This window comes from Neomonachus schauinslandi, chromosome 8 (assembly GCF_002201575.2).
Source record: "Neomonachus schauinslandi chromosome 8, ASM220157v2, whole genome shotgun sequence".
Taxonomy (NCBI): Eukaryota; Metazoa; Chordata; class Mammalia; order Carnivora; family Phocidae; genus Neomonachus; species Neomonachus schauinslandi.
Genome location: NC_058410.1, coordinates 130,701,157 through 130,720,816, shown reverse-complemented (window position 1 = coordinate 130,720,816; position 19,660 = coordinate 130,701,157). Strand labels below are relative to the sequence as shown.

The window sequence follows — 19,660 nt, the reverse complement described above, 5'->3', positions numbered from 1 at the left end:
ACACAAATGGGAAACATAAGTGGGTAGTTAAGAGAGATGGAAGGTTGAAAGAGGTTTACCACATTCAGGACCCAGAGAAAATTACATAAAAAACCAACTACCAGAATGAATGAGTGAATTTATCAATGTTAGATGATACAAAGCCAATATATAAAAAGTCATTGTCTTGCTACATATTAATAGCAAATATTTGGAAAATAAGATTTTTAAAAATACCATTTATAATAGTGTAAAAACATAAAAGACTACAGAGGTTTTTGTGTATTAAGGTAGAATGTAAATACAGTGAAATGCACACTTCTTACATGTCCAGTTTGATGAGTTCTGACAAATGCATCCACCTGTGTATTCTATTCCACACCTCCCTTCATCAAGATAGAAAACATTTCCATCACTCCAGAAAGCTCCCTCATGCCTCTTCCCAGTCAATACCTGTCCTACCTCCAACTCCAAGCAACCACTTTTCTGATTCCTTTCACCATAGACTAGTATTATCTATATAGAATTTCATATAAATTACATAAGATGTACTCTTTTGTGTCTGGCTTCCTATCCTCAGCATGGGCATGATGTTCTTGAGGTTTCCATATCTTTGCATCCAGGTTTCATCCTTTTTGTTGCTTTTTATGTGTACAGATATAACACAATCTGGTTTTCCATTTTCCTACTGTTAAGACATTTGGATCAATTACATTTTGAGCCATTATAAATAAAGTTGCAATGAACAGCCCCCTATACAAGTACTTTTATGGATACATGTTGACCCATTTTCTCTTTTCTCCTAGGAAAGTACTTAAAAGTGGAACTGCTGGGTCAAAATGCACTCACCCCACTGTACTGGGATTATTCACATAAATGGCTGCCCCACTGGACTGTAAGCTCTTGAAAGCAGGACCAGGTTTGGTGCATTGGCTCATCTCTGATACGTTGCACAATTAAAGGTACACAGCATTAACTATGTATTAGCATTAACTATGTATTTCTTGAGTTAATATATTGAGGAGAAAGCATAAAAACACAAAATATATAAGCAGACAATCTAGCTTCAATCCAGTTTGTCTTGGTTATGCCAGGGTACATTTCAAGGATATGAACATCTTTTTGGCAATTTTGTAAAATAAACCCCATGAAAAAGGCCCAAGGATTTTTGAATCTCTAATGATAACCAATTTTATTTTAATTTTTTAAGATTTTATTTACTTATTTGGCAGAGAGAGAGCACAAGTAGGCAGAGTGGCAGGCAGAGAGAGAGGGAGAAGCAGGCTCCCCGCTGAGCAGGGAGCCTGACTTGAGGTTCGATCCCAGGACCCTGGCATCATCACCTGAGCCAAAGGCAGACACTTAACTGACTGAGCCACACAGGCACCCCTAATGATAATGAATTTTAAATAGTTATTATTTATTGAGCCCTAACAATACAAAAACAATTTACAATGATAATCACATTCATTCCTTGTACTCTGGAAAGTCAGTGCCAGGAACTAAGGTTTAGAGAAGTTAGGTTGTTTGCTTAATGACACACAGCTAAAAAAAAAAAATCTGTGGATCTGCCACAAATATGAATGAGTATTACTTTCAATACTTACTTTGAAAAAAAAGCAGTTTCGGTCCAAGTTTTCCTACACAAGAAATAAAAATGATCATAACAAAACCTGCATCACCTGTGTACTATAGGGATCAAATGAGATCACTGATCATGATAATTTATTCTGTAACCAGAAAAGCATGATAGGTAGGATCTCACCTTCGTTGTCATCCTCATCATCACCATCATCATTGTTTGACCACCTACTAACTTAGGTATGTGACTGTTAACTTGTAAAAAGGGGATATTAATACCTAACATCATGTTGTGGTGATTCGAAGATACAACGTATACTGTATTGCCCTTGGCTTGTTCACGCCATGGTTCTTTTCATTCCTGGCCAACTGGTCACTCCCTGGTAGGTTGGAGAGCTCTTAATCAGAATCTTCCCTTTCTCAGCCATACTGAAGCTTTGCCCAGAGTCACTGATCAGAATGTCCATTCGAAAAATATCTGGTGCCAATCATGTCAGGTTCCAGTAACTCGTCCAAGTATTTGCAAATACCAGCATGCCCTGTTCTGTCATGGAAACGTTCAGGTTTTTAGCTTAAATGCTGCAGCTCTGACTTTTTGGTACTATGAACAAAGTGAACCGTGTGTATAAACTGGCCAGCAATTGTTCTAAACATAAAGTGCCTCACTTACAACCATATCCATTTTTATATAAACCAGGAAATATAATTTAAACTTTGTTTAGCTATTTTTAGTTCTCTTTGGAGTCTTGAAACACTGAAATTGTATTATCTTCAGTGGAATGCATCCTTTTCATAGGAAATTTGAAAGTTACAAGGCCTCGCTCAATTGCAGGCCGTGTTCATAGCTCCTCTGATCTCATAGCAACCAAAAGGGGTTGATGGCCAGGTTGGTTCTGCTGCAGCAATTGGCATACAACCCTATTCCCAGACAAGCCTACACCTGTAAAGAAAGCGACCACATAGACGCCATGGCACTCAAAAGCTGCCGAGTCCCCTGGCCACGCTCGGCCTTCTCCTATGCTGATGGATGAACCATTAATGCCAAGTCAATGTGGAGAACCTAGGTTAACAGGATCCTCCAGGACAGCTGTGACCCTGCCCAGAGCCACGTCTGAGGCAGCCCTCAGCCTGATCCCCTCTACCCTCCCTCCACCCCTGTCCGGCCTGATGCCAGGGAGGTGGGCGGGCCACCTCCCGCCCTTGCTCTGCTCCTCCAGCTCCATATGCTCCCAACCGCTACCCGAGGTTGCTAAATTGGTTCACTTTTACAGCTTTCTCTGTCGAGGTCATGTTGACGGCTTTTTCTCTATTTAGGAACTTAAATGAAGCGCTCAGGTCGGTACGCTGGGAAGCTGTTCAGCGCAGCTCCACACCACCGCCAACTCCTCCTCTTCCCACCACCTGCTCTGTGCTCCACAGACAAGACTTTCTCCCGGACCGCCTCCAGCCCCAAGTAGGCCTTCCACTTCACCATTGCTCTCCTGCCAGGAATCACGGCAAACACCTCATTTCCCCTTGCTGCAGACTGGACACAAATATGGTGAGTGGAGAAGGTCATGGTTGTAGTCTTTTTCCTTAAAATGCAGAGGCCCTTCTGCACAAAGGGTCCCCAGACCCCCAGTGGCCATATGTAAATCGATCCAAGGGCCCCGGACTTAGCTAGTCAAAACAGATAAACTTGCTCTCAGGTGCTCTCAAACTTGTTATAGCCTCAAACCCCAATATTTCATCCAAGAGCATGGCGGCAAGGACTGAACGTGGTGGGTAGCCCAATCCCAGCCCTTTGCCCAGCCACACCCGAAAGCCCCTGAGACAACTCTGATGAATGCAGTGGTTGTATGTGTGTGTGTGTGTGTTTAAGATTTATTTAGTTCAGAGAGAGAAAGCAGGAGGTGCACAGGGACAGGGAGAGAGAATCTCAAGCAGACTCTGTGCTGAGCATGGAGTTAGATGCGGGGCTTGATCTCACAACCCCAAGATCATGACCTGAGCCGAAATCGAGAGTTGGACGCTTAATCGACTGAGCCGCCCAGGTGCCCCTGCGTGTTTATTCTTTCTCATTTCGTTGGTTTCCCATTCTGTCAGTGGCAGGAATGCAGGGAGTCTGAGAAGATACACACAAGCTTCTGGTTCATTACCCATGAGGATGTGAACCCTATATGGGAATGTAAACCAATTGGAATATATGTTTCCAAGACTCAAGGCCATTCTGAAGGATGGTCAAGGACACGTCTTCCCTGGAGACCCCACTGTAGCAGACACCTGTTTCTCCATTTGACCTTCAAGTTTGACTGGAGGCAAGTCCTTTAAACCAAGTCCTTTAAACCTAAACCATTCAAGCTCGCAGGAAATGGTCCCTCTCTTAAAGCTTAAATGTTCTCCCTCAGTTTTTTGTTTTTTGATAATAGTCCCTTTGTTTTCACAAAGACTTACCTCCATGAGTCCCATTTATTTATTAGAATAAAGGTACACTTATTTATTGGAATATCAACATGCAGAATGACACCAAGAATTATAGCAGCTCAGAGAAGACCTAAGGTTACACGTGTGAGCCTGAATAAAAGTGAAGGCAGAGAAACAGTTAAAATAACATGTTACATTTATGGTATTTGTCATGGTTCACAAGGTATTTTTACATGTATGATCTATAATAATCCAAGTTCTTGGTGGCAAATAACAGAAGCTAGTTTCTGGCTAGTTGTAGCAGGAATAAATGCATTAGAAGGGCAGTGTACAGTTCACAGAATTTACATGAGCCCCAAAGCATGGAACATAGTCAGGAACTAAGGGGACCTGGTTCCATGTGGCTTAACCAGTCAGATCACGGTCACATCTTGTCTGGAAACTGTGCTAGGCTCTGCTGCCACTGCCTCTGGCCTCATAGGTAGAGAGCCCTAATAGTCTCTGAGTCTTTGTGTCTCTCTCTATAGATGCACAGTTCCAGGTGGACACGTCTGATTGGCCACACCTGTGCCCTAGCTGTTGAGGGCAGGGGGAGGGAGAGAATAGAGAATGTCCATTTCCTTCACCCCTCACCTCTTAGTGTTCAGTACCGAGTAGCTGTATTAGGTTCTACTGCTGCATAATAAGGACTAGGTTTAAAATGACACTAATTTATTATCTCACAGCTTCCATGGGCCACAATTCCAGTACAGCCTCTAGCTGGGCTTTCCACTCACGGCGCCACCAAGCTGGAATCAAGGTGTTGACTGGGCTGCTTTCTCACTGGGAAGCTCACCTGGAGAAGAATCCATTTCAAGGTCCCTCAGAGGATGGAAGAATTTTGTATTTGCAGCTGTGTGTCTGAAATCCCTGCTTTGTTGTTAGCTGTCAGCTGGGACCAGGCTCAGCTCCCTGGAGCCACGCTCAAGTCCTTGCCATATCCACAGGCCCCCCCCCCCCCCCAATAGACAGCTCACAGTAGGACTGTTGACTTCTTCAAAGCCAGCAGGAGTATCTCTGTGGCTTTATATTCTTCCTTTAGGAAGCCTCTCATTCTCTTTCAAAGGCTCACCTGCTTAGACCAGGCCCACCCCTTTGCTCAGCTACTAGTCAACTGAGTTGTAATCGGCTCATAGCAGTGAAGTCCTGTCACAGTCACACATCTTGCCCATACTCAAGGAGTGGAGATTACACAGGGTATATAAACCAGGAGGTGGGAATCTTAAGGCCCATCTTTGAATTCTGCTTATCACACGTACCAGAAAATGACAAGCACTTTCCCATTTTATCCCCTTGGAGCAGCAGATCAGGTATAAATTTTCCAGCTTTACAAAGGAAAAAAAAAAAAAGACTCTGAGAAGCCAGAGTGATTTGTTTCTAGCCACAGAGTTAAGAAGTGGTTAATGTCAGAACTTTTGACAGTGCTGTTTGCAAAGGTAAATGGAAAAAAATAGTAACTAATACAAACGTTCATGAAAATCAATTATTTGACACTTGGTGCTCTAGGTTCTGATAGAAAGTAGAAAGGAGAGTGAAGATGGGAAATTATGACTAACGAGCCCATGGCCTGCTATGGGAAGCCCTTCTTGAGCTAAAGGAAACAATGCCAGCAAAGAACAAGAGCTGTTTGTTTGATGTCAGAGAGAATGACATGCATCTAGGACATGATTGCTATATTTAAAGGAAGGAATTAACAGCAAGTTTCAAAGGTGAATATGCAAGGTAGCAAAAATCTCCAGAAGAGACCAAGCAGGAGGACCTAGAGACATCGCCACTGAGACCCTGCAGTTTTCTCTAGCTCAACCCCTCTGAGTGTTCTTTGCTTCCTATTCTCCCCCTCCCAGCTTAGACACCACCCCGTTTCCTAAGGAATCTTTCCTTCAACACGGTTATCAAAGGGAACTCGAGCTTATGTCAAGCTAACAATATTATTTCCTTCATCATCATCCTGAAAGTTTCCCCAAAGAGCTTTTTATATTTTTTTAAGTTTTACTTACTTAAGTCATCTCTACACCCAGTGTAGGGCTTGAACTCACAACCCCGAGATTAAGAGTCGCATGTTCTGATTGAGCCAGCCAGGCACCCCTCCCCAAAAAGCTTTTAAAAGTTAGGATATAGAAAGATAAAAGGGGTAAAGATCTCAATGATACAGCTTGATACTCTACAAATAACAAAATTATGTTGTCCAAGAATATCCAAGTAAAAGCTAAATAGGTCTTTGAACCCATGGCTGTGCATGAAAAACAGAAGGGTATAGTAGTGAGAGCAAAGTTTTTAAAAAATATATTCAAATGTGTCTGAGCACATAATAATGTCTTCAGTCTCTTCTAGTCACAGGTATGCCACATGAAATGAGGAACAGTAAAGTTACTCGAAAACCTTTGTGATGATCCTGGCCTAGCCACCGTCCAGCTGTGTGACCTTGTAATTTAGCCTCTCTAGGCCTTAATCTTCTCATCTATAGAGATAAAAAGTTAGAAATTTTGATTTCTAAAAACCCTTGTAATTCTTCCATAGGCTAGATAATGTGCAATAGTCAATATCAAGGGAAGAGCATCCTCCTCTTTCATCGTTGATGCAAGGGCTAGCTCCTATTAATCACAGGAGACCATGAACTTTATTGCATTTTGGATTACATTCAAGTAAGAATATTATCCAGCCCTTTCTGTTATTTGGGGACTCTTGCTGTCTGTAGAACTGTTTGTCATAGCTATGTATCTAGCTATTTAGAATTATGCACATACATGCGTGCGCACGCACACACATTAGAAATACAAAGACAGAAGCAGGGCCACCAGGTTAACAGGGAAGAGTAGCTGAGTTAGCAGAGGCCTATTAAGGAGGCCAGAGGAAGAAGATAGAAGAATAGAAGAAATAAGAGACCAGCACAACTTTCACAAATTGACATTACCCATATGTATCACCATTAATTATAATAATCACCTCCTTCTACAATAAGTACTCTGCTTGACCCTATGCCCATGTTTTATTTATTTATTTATTAAGCATTTCTTTCTCCTTTATCTTCTCCCTGAGCTGGTTAATTAACTGCAGTGAAAGATAAGAGAGGTCTCCATGCCTGGTTTCTTTGGCCTGTTCTCTCTTCCTACTATCTTACAATGTTCCTAACGCTTTCAAAAAAAAATAGTACATTTAGCATGACCTACAAGATAGCTAGCTCTGTTCTCTTAACTGCTCACTTTCAATTTTTTATTTTTATTTTTTGCAGAAGATCAAGGCACAGGGATACTAGATCAGTATCCAAATGCTGTCTAAAACACAACTAGGATATCTGGGACACATGCCCACTTTATTTTTCCAGTCTATGCAAGAGGAATACATATTCTTGCTATGACCTTCTTAAAAGCCAACAATATTCTCTTCCAGAGAGATATAGAATCACATATATTTTAGGAAAAGGAGAAGGCTGTCCACTTTGTTGCCATTTCTGCTTCATACATATTCCTCCAACCAACACAGATGGGACATCCTGTAAAGTTATCATCGAGGTAAATTCCTCACTTAACACGTGGTGTCTCAAGTTTGTCACCCACAATTCAGATTTCAATGACTCCCTACCTATCCACTACCTTAACTTACTCTCGTTACACTCAGAAATTGCCTACACATTGCCTCACTCAATGTGCATGGTGCTTTCATTACTCAATCCATCTGAGGTCCAGTTTTTATGAAGCACTCCGTTCTATGTGAAATTCTCTCCTCCTTTGGCTTCTGTGCCTTCTCTCTTTGTGTCCTTCCAACCACTCTGATCATCTCTTTCTGGTCTTCTGTGGGGCTTTCCTCTCTACCTGCCCCTAAAATGTAGGTGTTTACAGCTTTGATGCAAGCTAGCTGTGTCCAAGGACCCAGAGGGGAGTCCCTCAGGACAAGCCAAGAGGGTCCTTGGCTTCATGCAGGATAGAAATCAAGTGCAAGCTGAGAAGAAGTGAGAGTGAGTTCATTAAAGACATAGAGAGAGCATAGATATAGACAAAGCATCCGGGAGACTCAGAAAGGAAAAGACAGCGAATCTCATCTTCACTTGGGGCCTGGGGTTTTTATTGAGGGTTGTGGTTCCGTGCATGTGTGTTCTCAGGCATCCAAGAACAAAGATAGGTTTTTAGGTGTCCTCCATAAGTCACTTATGCCTTGGAGCCAGAGGTCTTAATGAGTCAGTGGTCTTGGAAAATGTTTATGACAACCCCACTCGGTCACTCCTTAGATGTTCTCTGGTATGCTTGAAGACTCCAAAGAAATTATTAACTCCTTGACCTTTGCAAGGAGGACAAACATTATTTGTTCTATAAAGCATCTCTGTAAGGCAGAGATGCAGGTCCTAGCAAGAATAAAAGCAGGAAAAGGAGCAAAAAACAAAAAACAAACAAAAAAACAGTTTCTCATGGGGTGCCTTAAGGTTCCCTGTCTCAGCTTCATCCTATAACCCTTTTCTCTTCTTATTCTTCCCACTTTTCCAGATGACTTCATCCAAATTCATGGTTTCACTTACCACCCACTCAATGACTACTTCTAAATCTATTTCTCCAGCAAAGAGCTCCCTTCTGGAGTCCAAATTTATGTATTCAAATATCTACTAAGAATCTCCATTCAGATGTTTCCCAGATATCACACATTCAACTGTGCTGTCTGAGTGTGCTTGGGCCTGCCATAACAAAACACCATGGGATGAGTGGCTTAAACAACATTAAATTATTTCTCATGGTTCTGGAGGCCAAGATTAAGGGGCCAGATAATTTAGTTCCTAGCGAAGGCCTTCTTCCTGGCTGGCAGATGGCAACTTCTCCCTGTGTACTCACATGACCTTTACTCAGTGCATGCTCATGTAGAGAGAGAGAGTTCTTTGTCTTCCTCTTCTTTGAAAAGCACTGACCTCATCATAAGGTCACTCACTACCTCACTGAACCTTAGCCACCCTCCCAAAGACCATATCTCTGAATATCATTGGGGCACGTGGGTGGCTCTGTCGGTTAAACATCTGACGCTTGGTTTCAGCTCAGGTCATGATCTCATGGGTCGTGAGATCAAGCCCCATGTCAGGCTCCACGCTCAGCAGGGAGAATGCTCAAAGATTTTTCTCCCTCTGCCTCCCCCACTCACTTGTGCACGCACATGCATCTATCTCTAAAATAAATACATATTTTAAAAATTAATGAAATAAGTAAATACATATCATCACTTTGGGGATTAGTGCTCCAACATATGATTTTCTGGTGGGGGGAAGAGAATCACAAACATTCAGTTCATAATATGGGCCAAAACCAAATGCCTAGTCTTCCCTCCCAGACCTGCCCCACCTCTGCTGTGCCTCATCTCAGTGGAGAACAGCACCATCTGCCCAGCTGCCTACCTGGCAACTAGGAGAGGTCACCTTCTAGGTTCTCTGTTTCCTCATCTATAAAATAACAATATTAATAGTATCTACTTCACGGAGAATGAGATCAAATGAATTAATACATGCAAAATGCTAATGAAATGCAGAACACAAAGTGAGTTATTAGTAATATTGCCCGTTAGATTTTTTTCTTAAATTTTCTTTTTTTGGAGTGGGGCGCCTGGGTGGCTCAATCAGTTAGGCATCCGACTCGTGGTATCGGCTCAGGTCATGATCTCAGGGTCGTGAGATTGAGCCCTGAAGTGGGCTCCACGCTCAGTGCAGAGTCTGCTTGAGATTTTTCTCTCCCTCACCTTCTCTCCTCCCCTCTGCCCCCTCCACCACTTACAGTCTCTCTCAAATTAATTAATTAATTAATTAATTCAATCTTTAAATTTTCTTTTTTTTTGAAAGCCAACCCCACAGAACTGCTTCAGATCCTACTTCACATAATATCCTTGGTCTTGCCACCTTCCCCCACCCCAACCTGTCCTACCTTGACTTTGGGGAGTTTGCTTCACACATGGAATACTGGCACTGCTTCCTAACTGGCTTTTCTTCTCCATCTCAGCAAGCTGTCCAGTCCTCCCCACAAGTAGCTACAAGAGTCATCTTTTCAGACTGTAGCAATCATCGTCACATTTCTCCGGTCATGTCTTCAGTGGCTCTGCATGCTTTCAGGCAAAGTTCAAATTCCTCAGCATCAACTAAAATGCCCTTTGTGGGATAGCCCCTGTTTAGCTCTCCAGCCCCTGTTGGGAGAGACCGTCCACCATGGGTGCTGAGTGTCTCTGCACCCTCTTGCCGAGTGGGTCCGACTGCAAGACTTGTCCATCTCCTGACACTGAGCAGTACCTGCAGCCGGTCACAGAGGGATCTAAGGAGATCCAGGTGACCACAGCATGGTCACTGCATATCTGCTCGCTCCCTTGGAGTGGGGGGACTTGATAGCTGGCTGTTTGTTTACAAAAGGCTGTGCCCTTGGGTCTGGGTGCCTCAGCTGCAAAGCAAACCCACTGAACATGTAGCATCCACTTGGGTCCATCACATCACTCATGTGGGATTTGGGGGAAAGGAAACCAGTGCGAATATGCTGAAGCTCATGTTCTTGCTACACCATTAGTAATAAAGCACTTTGTCTCTGGCCCAGGAGTCTTGTATCATCTGCCGTGATGCTAACATGTTAGGCTGTAAGTAGGGGAAAATTCCATACCTTCCACAGTGTTTGATAGCTCCATCTTCTCCTATCTCTTGTTCCATCTCTCATCCCATGCTCTGGTTGCACTGACCTGTTTCCTGTTCCTGTGCCTTAAAAGATGCTGATCCTACCTCCCCAAATCTTATGTCCTTTATTCTCATCCAACTCAAAGTACTGTCTCCTCTAGGAAGCCTTCCAGACTTCGAGTGTGATTTTGATGCCATTCGTCTCTTCTCACACAGCACCCTGCATACATCTCATCAGAGTTCTTGCCGTATCACACTGTGGCTTATTTCCCTCATGCAGCTTCTCCACTGGACAGAGAGTTCTTTTTTTTTTTTTTTAAAGATTTTTTTTATTTATTTGAGACAGAGAGAATGAGAGACAGAGAGCATGAGAGGGAGGAGGGTCAGAGGGAGAAGCAGACTCCCTGCCGAGCAGGGAGCCCGATGCGGGACTCGATCCCGGGACTCCAGGATCATGACCTGAGCCGAAGGCAGTCGCTTAACCAACTGAGCCACCCAGGCGCCCAGAGAGTTCTTTTTTTTAATAAATATTTTATGTATTTATTTGACAGAGAAAGACAGTGAGAGAGTGAACACAAGCAGGGGGAATGGGAGAGGGAGAAGCAGGCTCCCCACTGAGCAGAGAGAGCCCGACATGGGACTCGATCCCAGGACCCTGAGATCATGAACTGAGCCGAAGGCAGACGCTTAACCAACTGAGCCCCCCAGGCGCCCCTGGTATGAAAAGTTCTTGAGGGTAGGGGTCGTGTTTTATTTTTCTTTGTATGCTTGCAACCTACAGTCTACCCTGCAACATTTGGCATGTGAATGTCAATAAATACTACATGATAGAATGAGTGACTAGACCCTAATAGGTTTGACCCATTCTGAAGGATGAGCCTTGAACTAAATTATCTGCTGTGTCTCCCTTTGCCCTTCACACTTTTTTTCTCTCTTCTTACCTTCCCATTTCTTTTTTTTTTTTTTTCTATTCTAAGCTACACCCTACTCTGTGTGCTTAGCTAGATGCAAATAGACTTACGTGAGGTGGAAGTATACCTGCAGAGCAGTGAGGTGGATTTCATGCACATATGGGAAAATTAATCTCACCTTATATATTCAGTGCCTAAAGACAGAAACTCAAACTTCCTTCCTCTCCCAAATTTCTTGAGAGATTGCAAAAATGGATTAAGTAGCAGGGATGATATGTTGTTTATATTTTAAAATATTTTTAATTTTCTCTCTCTCTTTCTCTCCAACACAGCCCTCCTGGTGAAAAAGAATGGGCCATGGTAAAAGATAATTGCCTAGGACCCTGGCCAGCATTAGACACATTTGCTATGGCCACAGTGGAAAAGTTAGCTTTAAATGAGCCCCCTTTTCCACCTACAGAATCCTTAGGCTGCAAACACCATAAACCTAGAAGGTACATCCTGACATGTGTTAAATAAATGCATGCGCTAATAAATAATGTTCAATAGTATGCATGAGTAACCCCACAGGGGTACTTTAAAAATCAACATTTTCATAGGGAAACTAATACTATTCTCTTCCCTGGAGAAGGTATATGTCTTCCCCTACTTCCTTAATTACTGTCCTGACTCTGACCGTGTCTTCTGAGTGTACTAAATGATAGCGAGGCTAAGGCTCCATCCTAGTGGACTTCATTAGTGAGCCAGCTATTAAGACTTTCTCTCTCATCTTCCAACTCAGGCTTGAATACTCAGCTTTGAGATTCTGACACTGACTCTGCAAACTCCATTTTTGTTTTGCCAGTTGCCTCCACCTTTGCGTCTTCCAGTGGGGAATGACCAGGGAAGAAGGCTACTTGCTCCTTCTTGTTGGTTTGCTTCTGTTGCCAACGTCACCCAGCCTCACTCCTTCGGAATTTTAAAGAATCTCTCTCTTCTCCCATAAATGGCAAACAGCCCAGCCCTCTGCAGCAGGAACATCTTGGACTTGGCTTCTGCTTGCTCTCCCGGCTCACCTGTGCTTGCTAACAGCCCTGGAAACAGACCCTCTGCCCTCTTCGTCAGGCCCTCATGCCTGGCTCCCCGATCTTCCCTCTTTTTCACAGCACCCTGTGAGATCACAGAGCCGGCCCTTTACAGGACGATTGCTAAAATAGCAACCAAGGTGAGGCCGAAAACTAGCAGCCAAGAAATAAATATTTGTGCCTGTGTGCTTAAAAATAGCCAATCTGGAAGGACATAATAGGAAAAACCCAGATACAACAATGTTTGCTCCCGTGAGAAGTCACAAACGGCTTTACCGCTGGATGCGCTTTTTCCCTTTGGCCCCACAAATGTTTACAAGCACAGTTAATCTCCTGCAGCTCTTAATCTTCCTTCCCTCCAAAACGCACTAAGGAACTACAATTTTTCATTTAGTGTCCAGCATTACTTTTTTCTATTTTAAAGAGGAATAAATTGAGGTGTCAGCAGTTTTAAGTGATCTCTTGTTATTTTCAGCTCAAATGGAAACTTAAAGCTTCACTAATTTCTTGAAGCGATTATGCAGCTTTGGATGGCGGGGTGGGGGGGGGCGGTGTGGGGAGTGGGGAGAAGAGTGAAGAAGAAGGAAAAGGGAAAGAAGCAGCAGGACGGCCACTGAGTCCCAAAGATCTCAAGCAGATCAGCCATATTCATTAGGACATTTATGTCTAAACTAATGTATAAAATAAGGGAAGGTTGGTACATATGATAGAGATGAGGCCGTTTTATTGAATGAACATTCAATATAAATCATTCTTATGGTATGATTATTTATAGAACCACACATGATTGCATGTTAGGGCCCCCTCCTAGATATTCTATTAGCAACTTTTGCCGTATCTTATTATAGGCCTCATCATGCAGTATTAAAATTGTCTGTCTTTCTTTCTGCATTGTAAGCAGTCTGAGGGCAGGGACTCTGCCTTTTTCTTTTTCCTTTTCCTTTTTGTAGTCCGAAGGTCTCCTATAATGTATAACCCATTGAACTTAATGTCAATCGGATTGAAACGGACTATATCTTTGACTATAAAACTCAGTACCATTTATGCTATACCAAAGTTAAGTCTTGAACACTGCAATAATCTTTGTATTGTATTATGATGAAGTTATATGAGACAGTCTAGTGATTAAGGATGAGCGCTCTGTCCCTGACTGGCTGGAGAACCTTGATTGATTTCCTTAGGCCTTGGTATACCTCAGTTTCTCTGTCTACAAAACAGGGATATAATAAACCCTACTTCATAGGCCTATTGTGAGAATTAAATGAGATAATACACGTGAGTTATTTAAACAGGCCTGGCACAAGGTAAGCACTCAATGTATTTTAATGTTAGTGGTAGTCGAGGCATAAAAATGATGATAACAATGAGGACAATGAATTAAAGTCACAACACAGGGACAGATTAGAGACCACATTTTCAACACTAAACCAGACAAAAGAGTAGCATATAGAATATATAAAGAACTTCAAAATTCAATTTTAAAAATCAAAAAATGAGGCAAAGAAATAAGGACGATTTACTTCCGTAGAAATTCAGCTGACAACCCTATAAGCCAAAACTCACTAATAATTTGGAACATGGAAAGCAAAATCCATGAAATCATTGTAATTATTTGGAAATTTCGTAAAGCAAAACCCACCTGCCAAGCTGGTTAGCACAACTTTCAAAGTCCGATGGTTTCAAACGTCGGCAGGTAGCTAGAGTGATGGGAACTCTCACACACAGGTAGTGAAAGTAAAAATTGGCACCAACACCGTGGGGGGCAATTTGGCAGTATTTTTTAACATTGAATACATGCATGTTCAGCATTCTGGTGGTCTTTACATCAGGGCTATTCAAAGGTTTCATCAGTTCGGAGGTTTTTACCAGACTGACCTAAGAGCCTACCTGTGTTCACAAAAGCCCTTCCCACATCCATCCCAAATCCTACTTCAGTGCATGGCTACTGAGTTCAAAAACCTATGGGTAACCAAACAAAAAAGCAGCCTCCTTTAAGGACTCCTTAAAACACCATGGAGTTTTTGGTCTTCTAGTCTCTGTGTACACATTTCTGTTAAGAGTGAAGCCTTGGTCTAAAATGAGATAATGGGGGGCGCCTGGGTGGCTCAGTTGGTTAAGCGTCTGCCTTCGGCTCAGGTCATGATCCCAGGGTCCTGGGATCGAGCCTGCTTCTCCCTCTGCCTTCTTTTCTGTCTGCCTGCCACTCTCCTTCTCTGACAAATAAATAAGTAAAATCTTAAAAAAATAATAAAATAAAATGAGATAATGGGTTACATTGTAGAGAGAGGTGGAAGAGATGATCATGTTCATTGAACCATTTTGCCTCTGTTATTCCTCGACTAATGTCAAAAATGGCAACTCTATTTGTAGTGGTGGGGTGGGGGGAGTTCATGAGAGCAAATCGTGGCTAAATTTTTCAATTATTTAAAATTTTAAAATTATTTTAATACCTGACTTTCCTCATGTGTTTAGGTGCAGGCAATTCTGTTAAGCCATCCTCAATATTTATGCCTAAAATGTTTCATTAGTAGGAAAGTAAAACACCTTTAAATAGTCAGAGAAGTATATGTTAGTGACTCTGATTTTTTTAAATGGATCCAGCATGTTTTTCTGGAAACCTCAAACTGCCCGAAGTAAATTGGATAAAAATCCACAACTAAAATGTGTTCATTATTTCTTGGTGTGTGCTCTTAAATAAAGCAGCTAAAACGCACATTATAAGAGCATATCATTAAAAATCTATTCTAGTTGAAATTAATTTCCATCTTATTTTATTTATAAAACACTTAATGTTTTTTATTACTGTTAACAACAAAAAAATAAAATCACATGTTTCTTCTACACAGATGAGTTTCAGCTGTATCTTTCTCTTCCTTTGAAGACGAGGACATGTTTTATCCTGAGGTCTAGAAATTAATGACATTATTTATGACACCTTTACTGGGTTCTAAGTTAATTATTCCCCAGAGCAGAATACCAATAATCCATATATGCACACAAACACATTTACCAAAGGAATACCATGCTTTTTTATCATATACCTCATTTCAAAAATAATTTACAATTTTAGCTAAATAGTATGTTACATTATTATAAATTAAATAATGAGAAACAACATGTCAATTCATTTTCTTGCTTGGATGACTTATTATAAAGTGAATAAATAAATTACCTCTACACCATTTAAATCATCTCTTTACAACATGCATCTTGAAATTTATTTCTCAGTAGTTTGGTAGTGTTTCATGTTTACTATATTAAATTCAAATTCAATTCAAGGAATAGCTAAAGAGATTTTTGAATCCTATATTAACATTTATTTGAATCAAAAATGAAGTTAAACTATTGTTGTCAGAAAATGTTTTATTTTGCTGATAGGTTTGACAAAGGTTATTGGTTTTGTCAATATAGGGAGAATATTTTTTATAAATTAAATGCAGCTTCAAGGTTTTGATGAAAATATATTTTAAAATGTGATAAGAGGGGTGCCCAGGTGGCTCAGTAGGTTAAACAGCTGCCTTCGGCTCAGGTCATGATCCCTGGGTCCTGGGATGGAGCCCCATATCTGGCTCCCTGCTCAGTGGGGAGTCTGCTTCTCCCCCTCTACTCACCCCTCCTCTGCTCGTGCTCACTCTCTCTCTTTCTCTCTTGAATAAATAAATAAAATCTTTAAAAAAATGTGATAAGATACATATTTTTATCAGTCACAAAAATTACAATATTTCCCTTTTTTTTCAGTATTACAGACTACGCTGATTTTCCACAGCGTATCCTCCAGCCCACCTCTGAGTTCACTGCACCTTCTCGTGGTAAGTGCCCAAGTGTTTGCCTAAGGAAGGTTCTCTCTGGTTCTCCCAGGTACAGGGGCAAGTAATGAAAGGGCATGCTTGATGGGACAGTTCTGAGGTGTCTTCTACATGGTACTCAGAAAGTCCCCACTGTGATATATTTTCTGGGATCGACGCTCAGATAAACCACTTGAACCCAAGACTTCATTTTAGAGTTTGCTTTGCTTTTTTGAAGAACTCTAACTAAGACAGCGATCTGTTCTAGATAAGGTGCTGTAAGTAAAAGAGCAACAGGTATAACCAAGAGCTATTTGATAAATCTAGATGTCCCTCTGAGAACTTGAACGTGTGAATAACTCTCATTCGCATGTCAGGTGGTTTTAAATTTTCACCAATTTGAAGAAGAATTGAATAGAATTTTTAGCAAGAGGAATACTAAAAATAATTTTTGATGGTAAATGACTAGTTAGTATTTGGCATGTAATTTGAATGAATTTCAAAGAATTGGATAAAATCGCTATAACAAACACTTTTCATTCCCATTTATTTATTACAATGAATATGTTTTCTGAGCAGTTACTTCTGTAAAAATAGGGTGGCGGACAGGAATAAAATCAGTGCAGAAATCTGTATTGTTCTAGTATAAAGCCATTCATCAATGGATACATGAATTAATTGGAGGGAGAAGCACTATTTATATTATTTCTAGAGAAGCATTTTCAATGATATTTTATTTTTTCTGTTCAATAAATTACAAAAGGATAATTATTTTATAACATCATTTTGTTTTCTTGATCAATTGCATAACAATACCAAAAAGAAAGTTTAAACACTTATAATGACTTATGATCCCAGGAAATAAAACATTTTAAATTTTTAATTTCCATTCATAATTTCATCAAAAGGAAATATAATAGGATGATCAAAAATGGGACTTCCTGGCATGGAAATATATTACACGAAGATAAAACTCTGGGAGAATTGGAATGGGAAGGGCAAAATGGAAAGATTTAAAATTTCCATAGGAAATTATGCATGTATTTTTAATGATTACGATCACTGAATCAAATTGTTAAGGGATTTAGATTCTTTTGGATATACTTGAAAGAGTAATCATTTATTTAAAAATGTTAATATTTACAAAATGCCAGCAATTTTATTCTTCGGAACTGTTTTAAACCTATGATTTAAATTCTCAAATGTCAGTGTTAAACTGTGTGAGGGGTACATAGTTTCTCCAAATTCTTTTAAGGTTTATACAAGAAATGAATTTGAAGACTTACAGGTTGAATTGTGCCCGCTGCCCCCCGCCTCCATTCCATTCATGCATTGAAGTTCTAAGCCCGGTTGTTCAGAATATGACCTTATTTGGAGATAGGACCTTTATAAAAATAATCAAGTTAAAATGAGGTCATTAGGGTGGGCCCTAATCAATATGACTGGTGTGTCCTTATAAAAAGGTAAGTTTGGACACGGAGACAGAGGAAATACAGGGCAAAGAGACATAGGGAGAAGGTGGCCATCTTAAAGCCAAGGAGAGAGGCCAGGAACAGATCCTCACAACATTTAGAAGGAACCATTCCTGCAGACATCCATTTCAGACTTTGAGCCTCCAGAACTGTGAGAAATACATTTCTGTTAAGACCCTGTCTGAGGTACCTTTTTACAGCATCTCTAGAGAACTAATACAAAGACCATTCTCTTGGAGGAAACCTCACACTGATGGACAAGGAGAAGTGTAAAGGGACATTCACTGTGTTGTTCTTTGCCTTAGGGGAATAGATCATTAAAATCTGGTACCCCAGCATTTCCCATTTAGTGCTGGGAATGGGATCCAGGAAATGGGAATGCAATTCCAGATCTTTCTGACACAGTGCCTTTGGAGATCTGCTCCTGCTATCCAAAACTGGCAAGTGCTCTTCCATTTTCTTCAAATGCCCTGATGTCACACATGCCTTGGGACATAGTTTTCTTTAGGGTCTTTCCATGGGATGCTCGGCAATCTTTGGAGTTGCAGTGGTATTTTTGACACACTTTCTAATGTCAAAGGACATTCCACTAGTTTCTAAATTGCAGGCTAATTTTTACCCTCTACGGTTCTCTTTGATGTGCCCCTGCTCCCATATCTCTAGAACCTGGATTTTAAAATCCAATATGATTCTCTTTTGTTTCTTTGCAACAAGTCTGTCCTATTTCCTCTTGTATCGTGGGGCAAAATTGGCAGAATCTAAAGTAAATGGCAACTTGGTACCTTTTTTAAAAAAAGATGATTTGACGTGCTGAATGGCAGAATGGATAGACAGGTATGTGATAAAGGAAGTGAAGTAAAAGATCAGTTGTAGAATCTATGTTGGGGATATATGTAAATATTATAAAAACTTGTTTACAACTTCGATTTTGCTGTGTGTTTTCAAGTTCTCATGAGAAAATGTTGGAAAAACAATGAAAATGTAAATGGCAGATGGAGTTTCTAGAGCACAGAGTGACCACAGTACAGAGCACATCCAACTCAGGTGACCAAGGTCAACAACAATGGTGATGAAGTCCTGTCAATAGCATGTGTCTTGATATGACATGATGAGTGTCTTCACTCATGAGCACTTCACCTCTATGATTTTCCTCTCACAAACAGATAACCCCAGTCTAATCATGACAAAAAATGAGATAAATCCCAACTGAGGGACTATCTAAGAAATACCCAAGCAGTAAACCTTAAAACTGTCAAAGTCATCTGAAAACAAGGAACGTCAGAGAAACCATCACAGCTAAGAGGAACCTAAGGAGACACAGTGACTTAGAGGTAATGTGGATCCCTAGATGGCATCCTAGGGCAGAAAGAGACGTTAGGTGGAAACTGAAGAGAATATAAAATATGGACCTTAGTTAACAATACTGATTACCCATTTCAGCAAATGCACCACACTAACTCAAGGTGTTAACAATAGGAGAAATTGGGTGTGGAATATCCAGGAACTCTCTGTTCTGTCTTCACAACTGTTCTGTAATTCTAAACCTGTTCTAAAATACAAAAGTTTATTTAAAAACATATAGCAAATAATACCTGACAGAATTAATGTTACTTCGTTATTATATCGCGGGTGCTGTTAGATATTTAACCTCCTAAATGCAATTGTGAGGTCTTTGTCTGTGTGTCTCTGTAGACTAAAGGCTCTTACTTTCAATGTTGACCATGGTAGTACAAACTGAAAGGAAAGCCAAGTCATAGGAGTTATGCGTGGAATTAAAGCATCTAGTCCATTCAATTGGCATTAACACACTCTG

At 40.9% G+C, this 19,660-nt stretch overlaps 1 long non-coding RNA gene across 1 annotated transcript; it reads left to right on the top strand.

The window, feature by feature from the left end:
- Positions 1-856: 856 nt before the first annotated feature.
- Positions 857-3,674, top strand: LOC110586784. Its single transcript, XR_002480729.1, has 3 exons — positions 857-941; positions 2,875-3,100; positions 3,646-3,674. It is a non-coding gene; the product is annotated as an uncharacterized LOC110586784 (long non-coding RNA).
- Positions 3,675-19,660: the final 15,986 nt, after the last annotated feature.